Consider the following 22,615-nt stretch of genomic DNA (forward strand, 5'->3'; position numbering starts at 1 on the left):
GTATTAACCCTTCATTAGCAAAGAGAGCAGCACAGTGTGTATTAACCCTTCACTAGCACAGAGAGCTGCACAGTGTGTATTAACCCTTCATTAGCAAAGAGAGCAGCACAGTGTGTATTAACCCTTCACTGGCACAGAGAGCAGCACAGTGTGTATTAACCCTTCACTAGCACAGAGAGCAGCACAGTGTGTATTAACCCTTCACTAGCACAGAGAGCAGCACAGTTTGTATTAACCCTTCACTGGCACAGAGAGCAGCACAGTGTGTATTAACCCTTCACTGGCACAGAGAGCAGCACAGTGTGTATTAACCCTTCACTAGCACAGAGAGCAGCACAGTTTGTATTAACCCTTCACTGGCACAGAGAGCAGTACAGTGTGTATTAACCCTTCACTAGCACAGAGAGCAGCACAGTGTGTATTAACCCTTCACTAGCACAGAGAGCAGCACAGTGTGTATTAACCCTTCACTAGCACAGAGAGCTGCAGTGTGTATTAACCCTTCATTAGCAAAGAGAGCAGCACAGTGTGTATTAACCCTTCACTAGCACAGAGAGCTGCACAGTGTGTATTAACCCTTCACTAGCACAGAGAGCAGCACAGTGTGTATTAACCCCTTCACTAGCACAGAGAGCAGCACAGTGTGTATTAACCCTTCACTAGCACAGAGAGCAGTACAGTGTGTATTAACCCTTCATTAGCACAGAGTGCAGCACAGTGTGTATTAACCCTTCACTAGTACAGAGAGCAGCACAGTGTGTATTAACCCTTCACTGTCACAGAGAGCATCACAGTGTGTATTAACCCTTCACTAGCACAAAGAGCAGCACAGTGTGTATTAACCCTTCATTAGCACAGAGTGCAGCAGAGAGTTTATAACCCTTTAAAATGCACTAACAGGCTACCACCCATCCCTTAAAATACAGAACACTTAAGTTACACATGCTACAGGGTGTGCAGGGAGGAATATAAATAGTGCTGTCCAGAAACGTAATACAAGTTCCTCCCTGCAGCATGTGTAACTCATATGTGTTTAGGAAAACATGGCTGAAGTGGCAACCCTACAATAATCTATATAATAAACTATCTCATTGCCTGGCACAAGCAGGTAAATAACATGCACTAAAAGGACAACATTTATAACAACTGATAATTTTTCAGCAGTTCAGAAATAAACACAAACTTATAATTACACAATACACACAGCCCGACTCACTCACCCAGCTGCAGATGTACAGGAAGTAAATAAGGGGAGGAGAGATAGAAAACTACAGTTCCCAGAAACACCCTAAAAAGTCACATGTCAAGCAGCAGCCAACCAGGCAAAAAGAAAATGTGCCATTATTTAAAAAACAAGTTGGATGTTTATTAACAGGTAATGCAGCAAATTCATAAGAATGACAGAAACTGAGCACATTGTCCCTGTTATATTCTTTACTAGCAGATAACAGTTACACAATATATATTAGTAACACTAGCACATAACAGTTACACAATATATATTATTAACACTAGCAGATAACAGTTACACAATATATATTATTAACACTAGCACATAACAGCTACACAATATATATTATTAACGCTAGCATATAACAGTTACACAATATATATTATTAACACTAGCACATAACAGCTACACAATATATATTATTAACACTAGCACATAACAGTTACACACTATATATTATTAACACTAGCACATAACAGTTACACAATATATATTATTAACACTAGCACATAACAGCTACACAATATATATTATTAACACTAGCACATAACTACTACACAATATATATTATTAACACTAGCACATAACAGTTACACTATATATATTATTAACAATAGCACATAACATCTACACAATATATATCATTAACACCAGCACATAACAGCTACACAATATATATTATTAACACTAGCACATAACAGCTACACAATATATATTATTAACACTAGCACATAACAGCTACACAATATATATTATTAACACTAGCTCATAACAGCTACACAATATATATTATTAACACTAGCACATAACAGCTACACAATATATATTATTAACACTAGCACATAACATCTACACAATATATATCATTAACACCAGCACATAACAGTTACACAATATATATTATTAACACTAGCACATAACAGTTACACAATATATATTATTAACACTAGCACATAACAGTTACACAATATATATTATTAACACTAGCACATAACAGCTACACAATATATATTATTAACACTAGCAAATAACATCTACACAATATATATCATTAACACCAGCACATAACAGCTACACAATATATATTATTAACACTAGCACATAACAGCTACACAATATATATTACTAACACTAGTACATAACAGCTAAACAATATATAATATTAACACTAGCACATAACAGCTACACAATATATATTATTAACACTAGCACATAACAGCTAAACAATATATATTATTAACACTAGCACATAACAGCTACACAATATATATTCCTAACACTAGCACATAACAGTTACACAATATATATTATTAACACTAGCACATAACAGTTACACAATATATATTATTAACACTAGCACATAACAGCTAAACAATATATAATATTAACACTAGCACATAACAGCTACACAATATATATTAATAATACCAGCACATAACAGTTACACAATATATATTATTTACACTAGCACATAACAGCTAAACAATATATATTATTAACACTAGCACATAACAGCTACACAATATATATTCCTAACACTAGCACATAACAGTTACACAATATATATTATTAACACTAGCACATAACAGTTACACAATATATATTATTAACACTAGCACATAACAGCTAAACAATATATAATATTAACACTAGCACATAACAGCTACACAATATATATTAATAATACCAGCACATAACAGTTACACAATATATATTATTTACACTAGCACATAACAGTTACACAATATATATTATTAACACTAGCACATAACAGTTACACAATATATATTATTAACACTAGCACATAACAGCTAAACAATATATAATATTAACACTAGCACATAACAGCTACAGAATATATATTACTAACACTAGCACATAACAGTTACACAATATATATTATTTACACTAGCACATAACAGCTAAACAATATATAATATTAACACTAGCACATAACAGTTACACAATATATATTATTAACACTAGCACATAACAGTTACACAATATATATTATTAACACTAGCACATAACAGCTACACAATATATATTATTAACACTAGCACATAACAGTTACACAATGTATATTATTAACACTAGCACATAACAGCTACACAATATATATTATTAACACTAGCATATAACAGTTACACAATATATATTATTAACACTAGCACATAACAGTTACACAATATATATTATTAACACTAGCACATAACAGCTAAACAATATATAATATTAACACTAGCACATAACAGCTACAGAATATATATTACTAACACTAGCACATAACAGTTACACAATATATATTATTTACACTAGCACATAACAGCTAAACAATATATAATATTAACACTAGCACATAACAGTTACACAATATATATTATTAACACTAGCACATAACAGTTACACAATATATATTATTAACACTAGCACATAACAGCTACACAATATATATTATTAACACTAGCACATAACAGTTACACAATGTATATTATTAACACTAGCACATAACAGCTACACAATATATATTATTAACACTAGCATATAACAGTTACACAATATATATTATTAACACTAGCACATAACAGTTACACAATATATATTATTAACACTAGCACATAACAGTTGCACAATATATATTATTAACACTAGCACATAACAGCTACACAATATATATTATTAACACTAGTACATAACAGTTACACAATATATATTATTAACACTAGCACATAATAGCTATACAATATATATTATTAACACTAGCACATAACAGCTACACAGTATATATTATTAACACTAGCACATAACAGTTACACAATATATATTATTAACACTAGCACATAACATCTACACAATATATATCATTAACACCAGCACATAACAGCTACACAATATATATTATTAACACTAGCACATAACAGCTACACAATATTTATTACTAACACTAGTACATAACAGCTAAACAATATATAATATTAACACTAGCACATAACAGCTACACAATATATATTATTAACACTAGCACATAACAGCTAAACAATATATATTATTAACACTAGCACATAACAGCTACACAATATATATTCCTAACACTAGCGTATAACAGCTACACAATATATATTAATAACACTAGCACATAACAGCTATACAATATTTATTATTAACACTAGTACATAACAGTTACACAATATATATTGATAATACTAGCATATAACAGTTACACAATATATATTATTAACACTAGCACATAACAGTTACACAATATATATTATTAACACTAGCACATAACAGCTAAACAATATATAATATTAACACTAGCACATAACAGCTACACAATATATATTAATAATACCAGCACATAACAGTTACACAATATATATTATTTACACTAGCACATAACAGTTACACAATATATATTATTAACACTAGCACATAACAGTTACACAATATATATTATTAACACTAGCACATAACAGCTAAACAATATATAATATTAACACTAGCACATAACAGCTACAGAATATATATTACTAACACTAGCACATAACAGTTACACAATATATATTATTTACACTAGCACATAACAGCTAAACAATATATAATATTAACACTAGCACATAACAGTTACACAATATATATTATTAACACTAGCACATAACAGTTACACAATATATATTATTAACACTAGCACATAACAGCTACACAATATATATTATTAACACTAGCACATAACAGTTACACAATGTATATTATTAACACTAGCACATAACAGCTACACAATATATATTATTAACACTAGCATATAACAGTTACACAATATATATTATTAACACTAGCACATAACAGTTACACAATATATATTATTAACACTAGCACATAACAGTTGCACAATATATATTATTAACACTAGCACATAACAGCTACACAATATATATTATTAACACTAGTACATAACAGTTACACAATATATATTATTAACACTAGCACATAATAGCTATACAATATATATTATTAACACTAGCACATAACAGCTACACAGTATATATTATTAACACTAGCACATAACAGCTACACAATATATATTATTAACACTAGCACATAACAGTTATACAATATAGATAAACTCTGGAGAAGAAGTAAGGGCGCTAAAAAAGCTTAAAATACCCCTTGAAAGCTTGACATTAGGTTAAAAACAAAAATGACCAGGGATTAGATAAATTATAGTATATTTATAAATATAAAAAATAAACAAACACAAGATTAAAAGAGGCCACAATACATATATTAAAAGGGACGTCTCCCTATAATTTCTCAGATACAATTGTATCAATAAATTCAATGTTCAATGTTAAAAGAGTGCCAGAGTAAAATAGTGGTAGATACTGTAATTTTTCAAAATAGTTCACTCCTTAGGACATTGCCGTTTATCGGATAATGTCTATTTTAAGTCTCGGATGTCAGGTCTACAAAGACTCTTGGTAGCTGGTCTATAATATACTTGCAGGTATAACCATCTGCACTTTATCTGTGAATTTACAAGTTTAAAACGTCTTACATTAGTGATGACACTTTACCGGTAGCTGATCTCTGTCTAGCATGCTTCGTGTGTGTCTCTCGAGATCTTGGCGTCTGACGTCACAGTTTCCGGATCAGGGGCTCGTCTCCACCCAGCCAACCAGAACCTCCGTGGGTTCCGGTCTATTTATCTGTTGTTGTCCGATCCGTATCTTAATGCTTGGATAATAGTTGGAGATTGCTCTTAATGCTCTGCATGCAACCTCTATTGGTGCTATCCGCCAGGGGATAGAAAAGGATAGAAACACAACCCGGGTTGATAACTTATCTTCTGTCTGATGGTAGTTCAATAAGTGGTACTAGTGTTTTCTACGCGTTTCACTCCTTTAAGAGCTTTATCAAGAATGACTAGCCCACATTATCCTCCTCCTTTTAAAGAGATCCATTTGTTTTCATTGGTCAAAACTTCATGGTGATTAAAGGTGGTATTTCTTCTGACATTTCAAACTTGTTCCTATTTTGTCTTTGGTGGAAAAGACATTTTCTCCATTTATTCTTAAAGGGAAATTTCACTTTCTTTAAAGCTTATATTCCCTTCTTATTGTTAACTAAATAACATTTACAGTATCTTTTAACCACTTTGTCCGATCTTCTCTGGTAATTTTATTGAGATTAAATATATATAAAAGTAAGTTAGACTAGACATGAATTAAATTAAACAGAAATTAATATAGACAGGTATCTGTTTTATAAAACCCACAAAGAATTATTAAAAGTGTAACATTTAGTCTAAAATAAATGGGGATACATCTAGTTCAGAATTTAAACCTCTAGGGTTCAGAGTATCATATTTGAATATTAGCTCTGCCTCCTTTATTAGCAGCTTTTTTTCAATATTCCCCCCTCGCCAGTGTTTCTTTATGGTTTTAATTCCCCAGTATGTTAAGTCCTTTGTTCTCCCTTTGTGAATAGTTTTAAAATGTTTATATAAATAAGTATCCTCCAATCCTTTTTCTATGCTTCTTAAGTGTTCCCTGATTCTGTCCCTTATCATTCTTTTTGTTTCTCCGATATAGAACAAATTGCACGTGCATTTTAAAACATATATTGCACAGGTATGTGTACACCTAATTAGCTCTTTAATTTGGAAATCATCTTGGGAATTATTAAACTTAATTTCTTTAGTTTTTTTGCTGTGACCGCAGGCCTTGCAGGAGTAACATGGAAAAAAAACCATTTGGTTTTGTCCCAAATACATTTTTTTGTATTGTTAATCTTTTATTACCTTTCTTTCTTTTTAGTTCACTTGGTGCTAAGAGTGATTTTAGATTTGCAGCTTTTTTAAAAATGAAGGTAGGATTATTAGGATTTTTTTCTCCTAGAATACTGTCCTCTTTTAAGATGTGCCAGTGTTTTTTTACAATTCTCTTTATCAAATTATTATCCACATTATATTCTGTAATGAAGGGTACCTTAATATGTTCACCATCTGTATTTTTAATTTTTTCTTTATACGTTAAAAGAGTCTCCCTTTCAGTGTTTTTGGCCCTTTGTATAGCTTTTTTTGTGTGTTCTTTATTATAACCTCTAGAATTGAATCTCTCTTCTAGAATCTCAGCCTGCTGTTCAAAATCCATTAGTCTCGAACAGTTTTTCCTAATTCTTAGAAATTGTCCCACAGGGATATTCTCTTTCCAAGTATTCAAATGACAGCTTTCAGCATGAATATATGTGTTACAGTCTACCTTTTTAAAGTGTGTTTTTGTTTCTAAGGTGTTGTTAATGGACATAATTTCTAAATCCAGAAATGTTATAGCAGTTTTACTGTAATTATGAGTAAAAGTTAAACCATACGTATTATTGTTCATTTCATTAAGAAGAGCTTGAAGTCCAGATTCTGGTCCTTTCCATACAAGCAGAAGGTCATCTATATATCTTTTATAGAGTACAAGGTTTGCACCATAGCTACCCCTGCCAAAGAAATGAGTCTCCCAGGCTCCCATAAATAAATTGGCGTAGCTAGGTGCAAACCTTGTACCCATAGCTGTACCCTCCGCTTGTATGTAGAAAGTGTCATTAAACGAAAAATAATTATTTTCTAAGATAAATTTAATAATTTTTAATACATAATTTTTTTATATTTCAGTCATCTCTCTATCTGATGTTAAGAAAGTGTCTACTGCTTTAATACCTTTAGTATGATTAATTACGGTATAAAGTGACGAAACGTCACAAGTCACTAGATACATGTCATCCTCCCATTTCAGGGAGTTTAATAAATTTAGGACTTGTGTGGAATCTCTAAGATATGAGTCCAATTTTTGGACATATTTCTGCAGGTACCCATCTACATATTTTGACAGATTTGCTGATAGGGAGTCAATCCCTGAAATTACTACACAATATATATTATTAACACTAGCACATAACAGCTACACAATGTATATTATTAACACTAGCACATAACAGCTACACAATATATATTATTAACACTAGCACATAACAGTTACACAATATATATTATTAACACTAGCACATAACAGCTGCACAATATATATTATTAACACTAGCACATAACTGTTACACAATATATATTATTAACACTAGCACATAACAGTTACACAATATATATTATTAACACTAGCACATAACAGTTACACAATATATAGTATTAACACTAGCACATAACAGTTACACAATATATATTATTAACACTAGCACATAACAGCTACACAATATATATTATTAACACTAGCACATAACAGTTACACAATATATATTATTAACACTAGCACATAACAGCTACACAATATATATTATTAACACTAGCACATAACAGTTACACAATATATATTATTAACACTAGCACATAACAGCTACACAATATATATTATTAACACTAGCACATAACAGTTACACAATATATATTATTAACTCTAGCACATAACAGTTACACAATATATATTATTAACACTAGCACATAACAGCTACACAATATATATTATTAACACTAGCACATAACAGTTACACAATATATATTATTAACACTAGCACATAACAGTTACACAATATATATTTTTAACACTAGCACATAACAGTTACACAATATATATTATTAACACCAGCACATAACAGTTACATAATATATATTATTAACACTAGCACATAACACCTACACAATATATATTATTAACACCAGCACATAACAGCTACACAATATATATTATTAACACTAGCACATAACAGTTACACAATATATATTATTAACACTAGCACATAACAGTTACACAATATATATTATTAACACTAGCATATAACAGCTACACAATATATATTATTAACACTAGCATATAACAGCTACACAATATATATTATTAACACTAGCATATAACAGCTACACAATATATATTATTAACACTAGCACATAACAGTTACACAATATATATTATTAACACTAGCACATAACAGCTACACAATATATATTATTAACACTAGCACATAACAGTTACACAATGTATATTATTAACACAAGCACATAACAGCTACACAATATATATTATTAACACTAGCACATAACAGTTACACACTATATATTATTAACACTAGCACATAACAGTTACACACTATATATTATTAACACTAGCACATAACAGCTACACAATATATATTAACACTAGCACATAACAGCTATACAATATATATTATTAACACTAGCACATACCAGCTACACAATATACTGTATATTATTAACACTAGCACATAACAGCTACACAATATATACTATTAACACTAGCATATAACAGTTACACAATATATATTATTAACACTAGCACATAACAGTTACACAATATATATTGTCATACCCCCCAACTGTCCCGATTTTCGCGGGACAGTCCCGATTTTAGGGGTCTGTCCCTCTGTCCCGAGTTGCTAGCCATCTGTCCCGATTTGCCCCAGGCATTTAAAAAAAAAAAAAAAAATTTTTTTTTTTTTTTTTTTTTAAATTCTATTGGGCCCATACTCAGAAGCAGCTGGCTTTGCTCTCACAGGGTTATATACCTGTTATATTCCCTTTGGAAAAGGAATGGTGTGTGGGTTAAGCAGGAGTAAGAAGGCTGTATACACTCTGACCACGGGTAATGGTGACCTCTCTAACCTACCTCTGGTAATGATGATGTCTAACCCCTGGGGATAATACTAGCATGCCTTCAGTTTTATACAATGAGCAGTGCTAATACCAGGGTAACGAACAGTGTAACGAACAGTGGCAGCCGCAGACTGCCAGCTAATGTGCTTACCAACCCCAGGACCCCATACAATTAATTACAGATACCCATATATGATGTAGTGTGTGTGTCTATCTGTATCCATAACTGTGTGTGTGTATCTGTATGTATAAGTTTATGCTATGTAGTGTGTGTGTGTCTGCATGTATAAATTGAAGCTATGCAGTGTGTGTATGTGTATCTGCATGTATAAGTGTGTATCTGCATGTATAAGTGTATGGTATGTAGTGTGTGTGTGTGTCTGCATGTATACGTGTATACTATGTAGTGTCTGTGTATCTGCATGTTTAAGTGTATGCTGCATGTGTAAGTGTATGCTATGTAGTGTGTATGTATCTGCATGTATAAGTGTATGCTATGTAGTGTGTGTGCATCTGCATGTGTAAGTGTATGCTATGTAGTGTGTGTGTGTATCTGCATGTGTAAGTGTATGCTATGTAGTGTGTGTGTGTGTGTATCTGCATGTGTAAGTGTATGCTATGTAGTGTGTGTGCATCTGCATGTATAAGTGTATGCTATGTAGTGTGTGTGTGTATCTGCATGTGTAAGTGTATGCTATGTAGTGTGTGTGTGTATCTGCATGTGTAAGTGTATGCTATGTAGTGTGTGTGCATCTGCATGTATAAGTGTATGCTATGTAGTGTGTGTGTATCTGCATGTATAAGTGTATGCTATGTAGTGTGTGTGTGTGTATCTGTATGTATAAGTGTATGATATGTAGCGTGCTACTGTGCACTTTTGTTGACTTTAAAGGCCAGAATCTAGAATATTAATGGGGAATGCAGAGAGTAGTTTTAAAGAATTTATTAATAAATGTGCAATTAAGATAAAAATATTTAGCAATGTCTTTGCAAAGGCTAATTAAATACATAGCTCACATAGCCATACCAGTGGTTTGAGCTTGTGTTTGATTTGCTGCCTAAGTGTATTAAAATATATGACTTTATTTAGAATTTTATTTTTATTACTTTAGTCTTATGATTTTATTAAGCCCCACCCACCACATTTCAATTTTTTTGCGGGGGGGGGGGGGGTGTCCCTCTTTTGAATTTTGAAATGTTGGGAGGTATGTATTGTTAACACTAGTACATAATAGCTACACAATATATATTATTAACACTAGCACATAACAGCTACACAATATATATTATTAACACTAGCTCATAACAGCTACATAATATTTATTATTAACACTAGCACATAACAGCTACACAATATATATTATTAACACTAGCACATAACAGCTACACAATATATATTATTAACACTAGCACATAACAGCTACACAATATATATTATTAACACTAGCACATAACAGTTACACAATTTATATTACCAACACTAGCACATAACAGCTACACAATATAAATTATTAAAAGAAAGAAATATATATATGTATATATATATATATATATATATATATATATATATATATATATATATATATATATATATATATATATACTTGCTTAAATAACAATATAAGGAATAATGAAATACAAAAACAAATGTGATGGTGCACAAAAAAAGGATAAAAGACTCAGGTTATCACAGAGGTAATGCTCAGCAGGTGAACCTCAGGGAAAAAAAGGAAGAAACACAGATAGTGAAGTTCTGTGTTTATGTGAAATTTACAGCAGAACCTATAAAATGTACTCACATTGTCTAGAGCTTCAATATCAAGCTCTAGATATAGGCACAGAAAGCTTCTAATAGGAGGCAAGGCAAAGAAGGATGTTCCAGCTCCAAAGGATGAATCAGAACTGGTTAAAAAGTATAAGGCCTAGATTTAGAGTTCGGCGGTAGCCGTCAAAACCAGCGTTAGAGGCTCCTAACGCTGGTTTTGGCCGCCCGCTGGTATTTGGAGTCAGTGATTAAAGGGTCTAACGCTCACTTTGCAGCCGCGACTTTTCCATACCGCAGATCCCCCTACGCCATTTGCGTAGCCTATCTTTTCAATGGGATCTTTCTAACGCCGGTATTTAGAGTCGTTTCTGCAGTGAGCGTTAGAGCTCTAACGACAAGATTCCAGCCGCCTGAAAATAGCAGGAGTTAAGAGCTTTCTGGCTAACGCCGGTTTATAAAGCTCTTAACTACTGTACCCTAAAGTACACTAACACCCATAAACTACCTATGTACCCCTAAACCGAGGTCCCCCCACATCGCCGCCACTCGATTAAAAATTTTAACCCCTAATCTGCCGACCGCCACCTACGTTATACTTATGTACCCCTAATCTGCTGCCCCTAACCCCGCCGACCCCTATATTACATTTATTAACCCCTAATCTGCCCCCCACAACATCGCCGCCAGCTACTTAAAATAATTAACCCCTAATCTTCCGACCGCAAAGCGCCGCCACCTACGTTATCCCTATGTACCCCTAATCTGCTACCCCTAACACCGCCGACCCCTATATTATATTTATTATCCCCTAATCTGCCCCCCTCAACGTCGCCGACACCTGCCTACACTTATTAACCCCTAATCTGCCGAGCGGACCGCACCGCTACTATAATAAAGTTATTAACCCCTAACCCGCCTCACTAACCCTATCATAAATAGTATTAACCCCTAATCTGCCCTCCCTAACATCGCCGACACCTAACTTCAATTATTAACCCCTAATCTTCCGATCGGAGCTCACCGCTATTCTAATAAATGTATTAACCCCTAAAGCTAAGTCTAACCCTAACACTAACACCCCCCTAACTTAAATATAATTTACATCTAACGAAATAAATTAACTCTTATTAAATAAATTATTCCTATTTAAAGCTAAATACTTACCTGTAAAATAAATCCTAATATAGCTACAATATAAATTATAATTACATTGTAGCTATTTTAGGATTAATATTTATTTTACAGGCAACTTGGTATTTATTTTAACTAGGTACAATAGCTATTAAATAGTTAAGAACTATTTAATAGTTACCTAGTTAAAATAATAACAAATTTACCTGTAAAATAAATCCTAACCTAAGATATAATTAAACCTAACACTACCCTATCAATAAAATAATTAAATAAACTACCTACAATTACCTACAATTAACCTAACACTACACTATCAATAAATTAAATAAACACAATTGCTACAAATAAATACAATTAAATAAACTAGCTAAAGTACAAAAAATAAAAAAGAACTAAGTTACAGAAAATAAAAAAATATTTACAAACATAAGAAAAATATTACAACAATTTTAAACTAATTACACCTACTCTAAGCCCCCTAATAAAATAACAAAGCCCCCCAAAATAATAAATTCCCTACCCTATTCTAAATTAAAAAAGTTACAAGCTCTTTTACCTTACCAGCCCTTAACAGGGCCCTTTGCGGGGCATGCCCCAAGAAGTTCAGCTCTTTTGCCTGTTAAAAAAAACATACAATACCCCCCCCCCAACATTACAACCCACCACCCACATACCCCTAATCTAACCCAAACCCCCCTTAAATAAACCTAACACTAATCCCCTGAAGATCTTCCTACCTTGTCTTCACCATCCAGGTATCACCGATCCGTCCTGGCTCCAAGATCTTCATCCAACCCAAGCGGGGGTTGGCGATCCATAATCCGGTGCTGAAGAGGTCCAGAAGAGGCTCCAAAGTCTTCATCCTATCCGGCAAGAAGAGGACATCCGGACCGGCAAACATCTTCTCCAAGCCGCATCTTCTATCTTCTTCCATCCGGTGCGCAGCGGGTCCATCTTGAAGCAGGCGACGCGGATCCATCCTCTTCTTCCGATGTCTCCCGACGAATGACGGTTCCTTTAAGGGACGTCATCCAAGATGGCGTCCCTCGAATTCCGATTGGCTGATAGGATTCTATCAGCCAATCGGAATTAAGGTAGGAATTTTCTGATTGGCTGATGGAATCAGCCAATCAGAATCAAGTTCAATCCGATTGGCCGATCCAATCAGCCAATCAGATTGAGCTCGCATTCTATTGGCTGATCGGAACAGTAGGTGTAATTAGTTTAAAATTGTTGTAATATTTTTCTTATGTTTGTAAATATTTTTTTATTTTCTGTAACTTAGTTCTTTTTTATTTTTTGTACTTTAGCTAGTTTATTTAATTGTATTTATTTGTAGGAATTGTATTTAATTAATTTATTGATAGTGTAGTGTTAGGTTAATTGTAGGTAATTGTAGGTAGTTTATTTAATTATTTTATTGATAGGGTAGTGTTAGGTTTAATTATATCTTAGGTTAGGATTTATTTTACAGGTAATTTTGTAATTATTTTAACTAGGTAACTATTAAATAGTTCTTAACTATTTAATAGCTATTGTACCTAGTTAAAATAAATACCAAGTTGCCTGTAAAATAAATATTAATCCTAAAATAGCTAAAATATAATTATAATTTATATTGTAGCTATATTAGGGTTTATTTTACAGGTAAGTATTTAGCTTTAAATAGGATTAATTTATTTAATAAGAGTTAATTTATTTCGTTAGATGTAAATTATATTTAAGTTAGGGGGGTGTTAGTGTTAGGGTTAGACTTAGCTTTAGGGGTTAATACATTTATTAGAATAGCGGTGAGCTCCGATCGGAAGATTAGGGGTTAATAATTGAAGGTAGGTGTCGGCGATGTTAGGGAGGGCAGATTAGGGGTTAATACTATTTATGATAGGGTTAGTGAGACGGATTAGGGGTTAATAACTTTATTATAGTAGCGCTCAGGTCCGCTCGGCAGATTAGGGGTTAATAAGTGTAGGCAGGTGTCAGCGACGTTGAGGGGGGCAGATTAGGGGTTAATAAATATAACATAGGGGTCGGCGATGTTAGGGTCAGCAGATTAGGGGTAGATAGGGATAACGTAGGTTGCGGCGGTTTACGGAGCGGAAGATTAGGGGTTAAAACTGTAATGCAGGGGTCAGCGATAGCGGGGGCGGCAGATTAGGGGTTAATAAGTGTAAGGCTAGGGGTGTTTAGACTCGGGGTACATGTTAGAGTGTTAGGTGCAGACGTAGGAAGTGTTTCCCCATAGGAAACAATGGGGCTGCGTTAGGAGCTGAACGCTGCTTTTTTGCAGGTGTTAGGTTTTTTTTCAGCTCAAACAGTCCCATTGTTTCCTATGGGAGAATCGTGCACGAGCACGTTTTTGATGCCGGCCGCGTCCGTAAGCAACTCTGGTATCGAGAGTTGCATTTGCGGTAAAAATGCCCTACGCTCCTTTTTTGGAGCCTAACGCAGCATTTGTTTTAACTCTCAATACCAGAGTTAAATTTATGGTGCGGCCAGAAAAAAGCCTGCGGAGCGTTAACAGCCCTTTTACCGCCAAACTCTAAATCTAGGCCTAAGAAATGTATTAAAAACAAGTCACAAGGCCAGGGCCGGCGCTTGCATATAGGCAATTTAGGCAACCGCCTTAGTGCGCACCAGCAGTGGGGCGCAAAATTGTCAGACAGTGACTCAGAGCAGCCAGTGTGTGTTTTATATTTATATATATCATTTCTTTTAACATATCAGTGGTGACGGAACTTCCAGGGTCCAAAAGGTTGCATAAACCATATACTGTGTGTATATATATATATATATATATATATACACATTGTGTGTGTATGTGTGTATATATGTATATATATATATATATATATATATATATATATATATATATATATATATATATATATATAATTTTATGGGGTAATGGGAAATTATATTTTCTTTTTTTTAATACATCTTTGTAACATTTTGTAAAAAACATCAATGGTAAAAAAAAAATGGGGGGGGGCGCAAAATCATAAACTACTACAAACAAGACTGTATCACAATGTCCAATGAATGCTCTGTTAGTCCAGTAAGGAACAAGGCTCTGCCCCTTTTATGACATCACTACTCCAACAATTGTCTCACCAATCACAGCTTGGCTTTTTCACTTTTTCCTCTGAAGAAGAAGGTCGTGTATGTGTGTAGACCTTTGAAACGCGTTAGGACTTTTACATGTTATGTTTATCTTGCACTGAACTGGTTTTAAAATACAAATACTGTTCATGCCAATACCTGGTTTTATTCTATCATGCTAATAAAATACCTCATATCCATTTGAGGTTGTCTAGTGTGAGTGTTATTCTATACAGAATTGTGCATATATATCCTTATTTAACGGGGTTGCACTATTACCGTCTTTCTGTTTTTTCCATCTCATTTATGTGAGTGAAAGTGTTGGAAGACAGGAAACAAGCCATAGGATACTTGCCACTACAAGGAAGGATTTTCTACTTACCTCACGCGACACTTACCTCATACAGATTGAGGTAAAGGAGAGTAAGTAGAACCCCTTGAGGGGACAGTGTGATCCGCCACCTTGGGATTTCCACCTTTTTCTCCTTTTTTGGTCACATCAGTATCACATATGGACTCTAACTGCATGCACACTCTTGTGGTTTTTCTTTGTTAAATTGCCTGTACTAACTGTATGTACTGCGATACTTTTTTGTCATCTGTGGTGTTCTACTAATATTAATATTATTTGCCATATTAATTTCTCTATATACTATACAGATAGCTGCAGGTGTTTTATATTAGCAACATTATTTTATATCAGCAACATAATTGTAAATATTACTACTGTTAACTCTGTGATAGCTTTATATGTATCTGGGTTTTTCCCCTAATATCAATTAGCAGTGCATTATTGTAACTCTTTGTACTTTATGTGTCGTATTATAGATATTGTAACTAGCTCCTTACACTAAGCGCCTCTATATTTTACCTTCTCTTGGATTTATATATATATATATATACACATTGTGTGTGTATGTGTGTATATATGTGTATATATATATATATATATATATATATATATATATATATATATATATATATATATATATATATATATATATATATATATATATATAATTTTATGGGGTAATGGGAAATTATATTTTCTTTTTTTTAATACATCTTTGTAACATTTTGTAAAAAACATCAATGGTAAAAAAAAATGGGGGGGGGGGCGCAAAATCATAAACTACTACAAACAAGACTGTATCACAATGTCCAATGAATGCTCTGTTAGTCCAGTAAGGAACAAGGCTCTGCCCCTTTTATGACATCACTACTCCAACAATTGTCTCACCAATCACAGCTTGGCTTTTTCAAGGATGACTTCAAGATGGTCCTGATGACCTTTTATAGTTGTAACTCCACTTCTGATTGGTTCCTGGGTTCTTATGCAGGTGTGTTTACAGAGTCCTCATGTCTTATTGATTTAATTATGTCTCTACATCCTGAGCTAACATGATAGTACTAAAGCTATAGACTCTTTACTAGTCTTAACAAATAATTATGTTAAACAGAAATATTCATAAAATGATATCTACCTGAAATCGAACCAATGTCCTCAAGTTTGTAAAAATTATTATTAATTTACTGAGATAGTCCACCAGGCTATTTAAATTTCTGACATTTTTAATCAGCATAAAGTGTTTATAACCAGAGGAGAAAATTATTCTGAAAAAGAGTTTCATTTAAACCATTGGGAATCAAACCTCAATCTTAAAGGTTCATAAGATGGCTAGATCTATGTCTCAGCATCCTGAGCTAACAGGATTGTTCTAAAACTTTAGACGTTTGGGGACTTCCGCTGGGTGGTGTTCTAAGATGGTTGCAAGTCTACACGGCTCTGCTTAAAGATCAAGATTTCTTCCCTATTTCAGGAATAATTCCTTGCCATCCTATTAGCCCTTAATAGTTCTAGCTATTCGGGCACCTCCTAGGATCAAGACTAACATCTCTTGGCCCCCGAACGACAGAAGGATATAGAGAAGGAGAGAGCAGCTCCAACACACACATACTTAAAACGTAGCTGGGAACAAGAATGGAAACTCTTCCCGCTAAAACGACACCCCAACATAAAAACATACTGATCATGATACAGGACTTACTACTACCAGCTTGGAGCAAGCTGGAATCTACTCTGCAATTACTACTGGACGATACTCGGGCAGAGAAACCCTCAGGGCTAACGTCAAGATGGCGCCAACTCTCAGAAGAGCCATCTCGCAAGGATCTGTGCACATCTCCTGAGCTACATGGAGCAGGGCTGCACGAGAGATCACTGGAGCACAGCGACCCTAACACTTACTCTCCCCAACACCTTCCGCAACTTCTACCAGCTTCAGAGAGGAGTTTGCAGACCTTTTCAGTCCCTTCTCCAGACACCGATCCTGAATCAAGATGGACGGTGAGGTCAGCACACATTGCTTTTGACTCTGGGATGGGGTCGAACGTTTTCCACGGCTCACAAAATATACTTGCTAGCGCGAGCAGAGACCGTCAGGTTTACTTTGAAAAACAATCCGCATGCATACCTGCGGACCTCGTCAACGTAATGGCAGCGCAATACCAGGTAAACAGGCAGCTTGCAGAGGATGGGCAGCGGGACATGGACTGGCAGGCAATATCTTATCACCATCTCTGCAAGGTACCCCACCATTGGAAAAAGTATAAGACTCGGTTAGCTGTGGGTGTTGGATGAAATATAACCTTCCTGCTCATGTGGTCCTCAAGCAAAACGAAATCGGCTTGATTATCGGTCTTGGCTGAACTTTGGGACTCCAGACTGTCTTGCACTCTAAATTAACTTTTCCTAAGGCATCGCAAACTCGGATATAACAGACGCCTTTGCTCACTAACTCTTCAGATCCTACATATGCCCTTTATTCGTTGATAAGAGCTATGGGCTGATTTGATTATCTCTTCATACGTTACAGTGCTTTTTCTTTTTTGTTGTTGTTTTTGTGTGTGTTCTGAGCCGGCCTAGCTGGCTTGATGCAGATATGTATCCCTAAAAGATATCGTGCTAAGTCATGGCCTTAACTAATGGGAACAGTTATCCCTGCAGCTCAAGGTTGAGTTATTGATATTCCACAGTACTCTGCTAATATGGCTTGCTAAGATTGACTGGACCTTCTTTGATGCTGGGACCTCATAGACATATTCTACAGACTCTGTCATTCACTGAAGTGTGTGTTTGTTGTTTTATCAGTTTGTAAATTTTGGTTTGATGGTACTTATCCTCCTGAGCTGGGAATAACTTTTATTAAGCATCTCCTGTAAGTAGCGCTTTGATTTGCTATGTGTTTCAACACCTACTGTAGCAGAGGGGGAGAGTTTGCTTACAATACCTATAATATAACCCCAAAGGCAGCAGCCACTCTGTCACTCAAGAACCTATAAGCTATACTCCCACTGCCTCACTGAACTCCACTAGTACCTCCATTCTTACAGGAACTTCATAGAGGCACACTGCTAGCCTTTACACTAACCCAACCCTACTCACTATAAGACTGATGTGATACCATTGCCCCCCTTTATTTATCTTCCCCATAATTCTATTCCCAGCCCAAATGTAATGCCCCAAGATCCGTCACAAACACCTGGGTAAGGAATAACCCCTACCGTATTACTCCCCAAATCAACGCTATACACATCGTATTATAACTTGGAACTCATGATACATGCTCGATACCCCCATGGATTTCATCGCGCCCCCCCTTAAACCCTGGCTATTACCACTAGCTCTAACTCAGCATTGATCATATTGTGCTAGACCCTACCCCAAACAAGCTGGTCCCTAGCTAATATCTTGCAAAATAACCATTTATGTCTGCTAGACTATTTGCGACTCTACCTTCCACCTTACACACCGTATCATATCTCAGTTTGATCTAACCTTGCACTGTAATGCCATTCATCAGGATCCTGAAATCCTGCACATGTATTTTACTCTTTCACGCATTTGGTTCACAAGATGACATACACTCTCTTAACAGGAGAAGGTACCAATTTTTGTTTTATTTTGATTTTTTGTTTTGGTATGCCTGTTTGTTTGTTTGTTTATTAATGTTTAGTTCAGTTAGATTGTTAAAAGAAAACCCCCAACACTGTGTATAAACATTTTTTGAATGGCAGCTATTGAACTTTTAGTAGTATATAAGGAAAGCATGTCAACAGGATTTTTGTATGCCTATACCTACTAAAATGTGCCAGATTTTTTCCTTTTCATCCACTGTATAATACTAAGCCCTGCGTGGCGCAATTACATGTATTAATCTGTGACCTTGTATACAGTGTTGGATATAAATAAAATTGAAAAAAAAACTTTAGACGTTTGTTTAAAATAATTGGTTGTATTGTACAGAGGAATTTATAAAGTAGCATCTACCTGGAATCGAACCAATGTCCTCAAGATCTTAAAATAATTATATTACTGTCACAACTCACTAGACTATTTGAATTTCTGAAATGTGTTAAAGGTATAGAGTAATCATAACCAGAGAGGCATATTATTCTAAAAAGTGATGCAATTTAAAATTTTTATTCAAACCATTGGGAATAAACGTGTTTAGATCAAAGATCCATTTAATTTCCAATCTACCTAAGACTGCATCAATGTCCCCACCTCTCCAATGTAATTGGGCCTTTTAGATACCCAAATGTAATTTTAAATGTTTAGGATCACAGTTGTGTTTCCTTTTAAAGTGATCAGATAGTGCATGTTTATCAAAACCTTTTTTTATATTATATACATGCTCCCTAAATCTAACTGAAAGTTTTCTAGAGGTCCTTCCAATATAGATTAAATTGCCAGAACATTTTAATAAATAAATAACATTATTTGAATTACATGTAATCATTTGACTTATCTCATCTTGTTTTTTTGTTACCCATTGTTAGAGGTCTAATGTTCCTCTCTTGTGGAGATAATTCTTTACAGCCCATATATTTCCCACATCTGTAGAAACCTTTTAGTTTTTCTTCTTACCAATTTTCATTGTTCTTATCTTTGAGAAAACTTTTTTTTTTTTTTTTTCAAACTACTCCTCTTTCCCTCCCCCCCTCGCTCCATCATTTGGGTCAAAAAGCCATTCACCTCTTATATATATGTTGTGTTTTCAAATGTTTTAATTACTCGTCTTTGCTCCTCATGGTCTAAGGTTTTCATCCACTTCCCCCATTTATCAAAAAACTTTTCAATATTAACTTCAAGATTAAACCAAGTATCTTGCAGTTCTATGAAAACTTGTTTATGGTACTCCATTGAGAGTACCACCCATCATATTTAAAAAAAAAAAAAAAAAAATCTGTTCTGCCTGTTTGATTATTTGGGACTCATAAATCTTGTTAATCCAGAAATTTACCATTTTCCAGAATTTTTGTATATTTAGACATAGCCAAAAGTTGTGTACCAGATTTGTTCTGCTTTGTCCACATTCTATGCAATGGGTTCCTCCCCCGCACCTCCCCACTTGGCTATTTTCTCAGGTGTAATATAAGCCATCCATACAATCTTTGTGCTATTCTCGCATGGATATTGCTAGTGATGCTTCTTCTACTCTTTCCATACAGTTTGTTCTTTGAGGTTCGTGAAATACATTTCTCTCCTTTTTGCAACCCCTCTAACAAGGTGTGTTTTATAGTCTATATTATTCACTAACTGTAAAGAAATGATATTGAATATTTGCCATTTTTAATGACATTGATCATTGGAGCTAGTGGTGCAAGGTCCCATTTATCCCCTTGTATCCGTATTAGTTTCAGGCAATAATGCCTGATTTGCAAAAAGGAGAAATAATCTTTATTTGTCAGTGAGAATTTACTTTTAATCACTTAAAAGTCTTCAACTTGTACCCTGATCCCTGTTTAACAACTGGATAATCTTAGATAGCCCATTATCTCGCCATTGTGAACACATTTTGGAGGAAAGACCTTGTTTAAATTCATACGCCTAGATTACGAATTTGGCGTTAGCCTTAAAAAGCAGCGTTGAGAGGTCCCAACGCTGCTTTTTAACACCCGCTGGTATTACAAGTCGTACCGCTCACTTTTCTTCCGCGACTCGAGGCTACCGCAAATCCCCTTATGTCAATTGCGTATCCTATCTTTTCTATGGGATTTGCCTAATGCTGGTATTACGAGTCTTGGAAGAAGTGAGCGGTAGACCCTCTCCTGTCAAAACTCCTACCACATATAAAAGTCAGTAGTTGAGTTTTATGGGCTAACGCTGGAATATAAAACTCTTACCTAAAGTGCTAAAAAGTACACTAACACCCATAAACTACCTATTAACCCCTAAACTGAGCCCCCCCCCCCCCACATCGCAAACACTAAAATAATTTTTTTTAACCCCTAATCTGCCGACCGGACATCGCCGCCACCTACATTATACCTATGAACCCCTAATCTGCTGCCTCTAACATCGCCGACACCTAAATAATATTTATTAACCCCTAATCTGCCGCCCCCAATGTCGCCGCCACATACCTACAATTTTTAACCCCTAATCTGCCAACCGGATATCGCCGCCACTATAATAAATGTATTAACCCCTAAACCGCCGCAATCCTGCCTCGCAAACACTATTTAAATTTTATTAACCCCTAACCTGCCCCCCCCAACATCGCCGCCACCTACCTACATTTATTAACCCCTAATCTTCCGACCCCAACGTCGCCGCTACTATAATAAATTTATTAACCCCTAAACCTAAGTCTAACCCTAACCCCCCCTAAATTAAATATAATTTAAATTAAAGGAGATTAATTGAAGATAATTAAAT

At 34.6% G+C, this 22,615-nt stretch overlaps 1 protein-coding gene across 1 annotated transcript in view; it reads right to left on the reverse strand.

The window, feature by feature from the left end:
- LOC128659793 (gastrula zinc finger protein XlCGF8.2DB-like) overlaps positions 1-1,241 on the reverse strand; it is a 49,568-nt gene extending 48,327 nt beyond the window's left edge. The window contains exon 1 of the mRNA XM_053713364.1: positions 1,221-1,241. The gene's annotated coding sequence lies outside the window, so the exon portion shown is untranslated. The remainder of the gene's footprint in view (positions 1-1,220) is intronic.
- Positions 1,242-22,615: the final 21,374 nt, after the last annotated feature.

Source organism: Bombina bombina, chromosome 5 (assembly GCF_027579735.1).
Source record: "Bombina bombina isolate aBomBom1 chromosome 5, aBomBom1.pri, whole genome shotgun sequence".
In the NCBI taxonomy this organism is placed as follows: domain Eukaryota; kingdom Metazoa; phylum Chordata; class Amphibia; order Anura; family Bombinatoridae; genus Bombina; species Bombina bombina.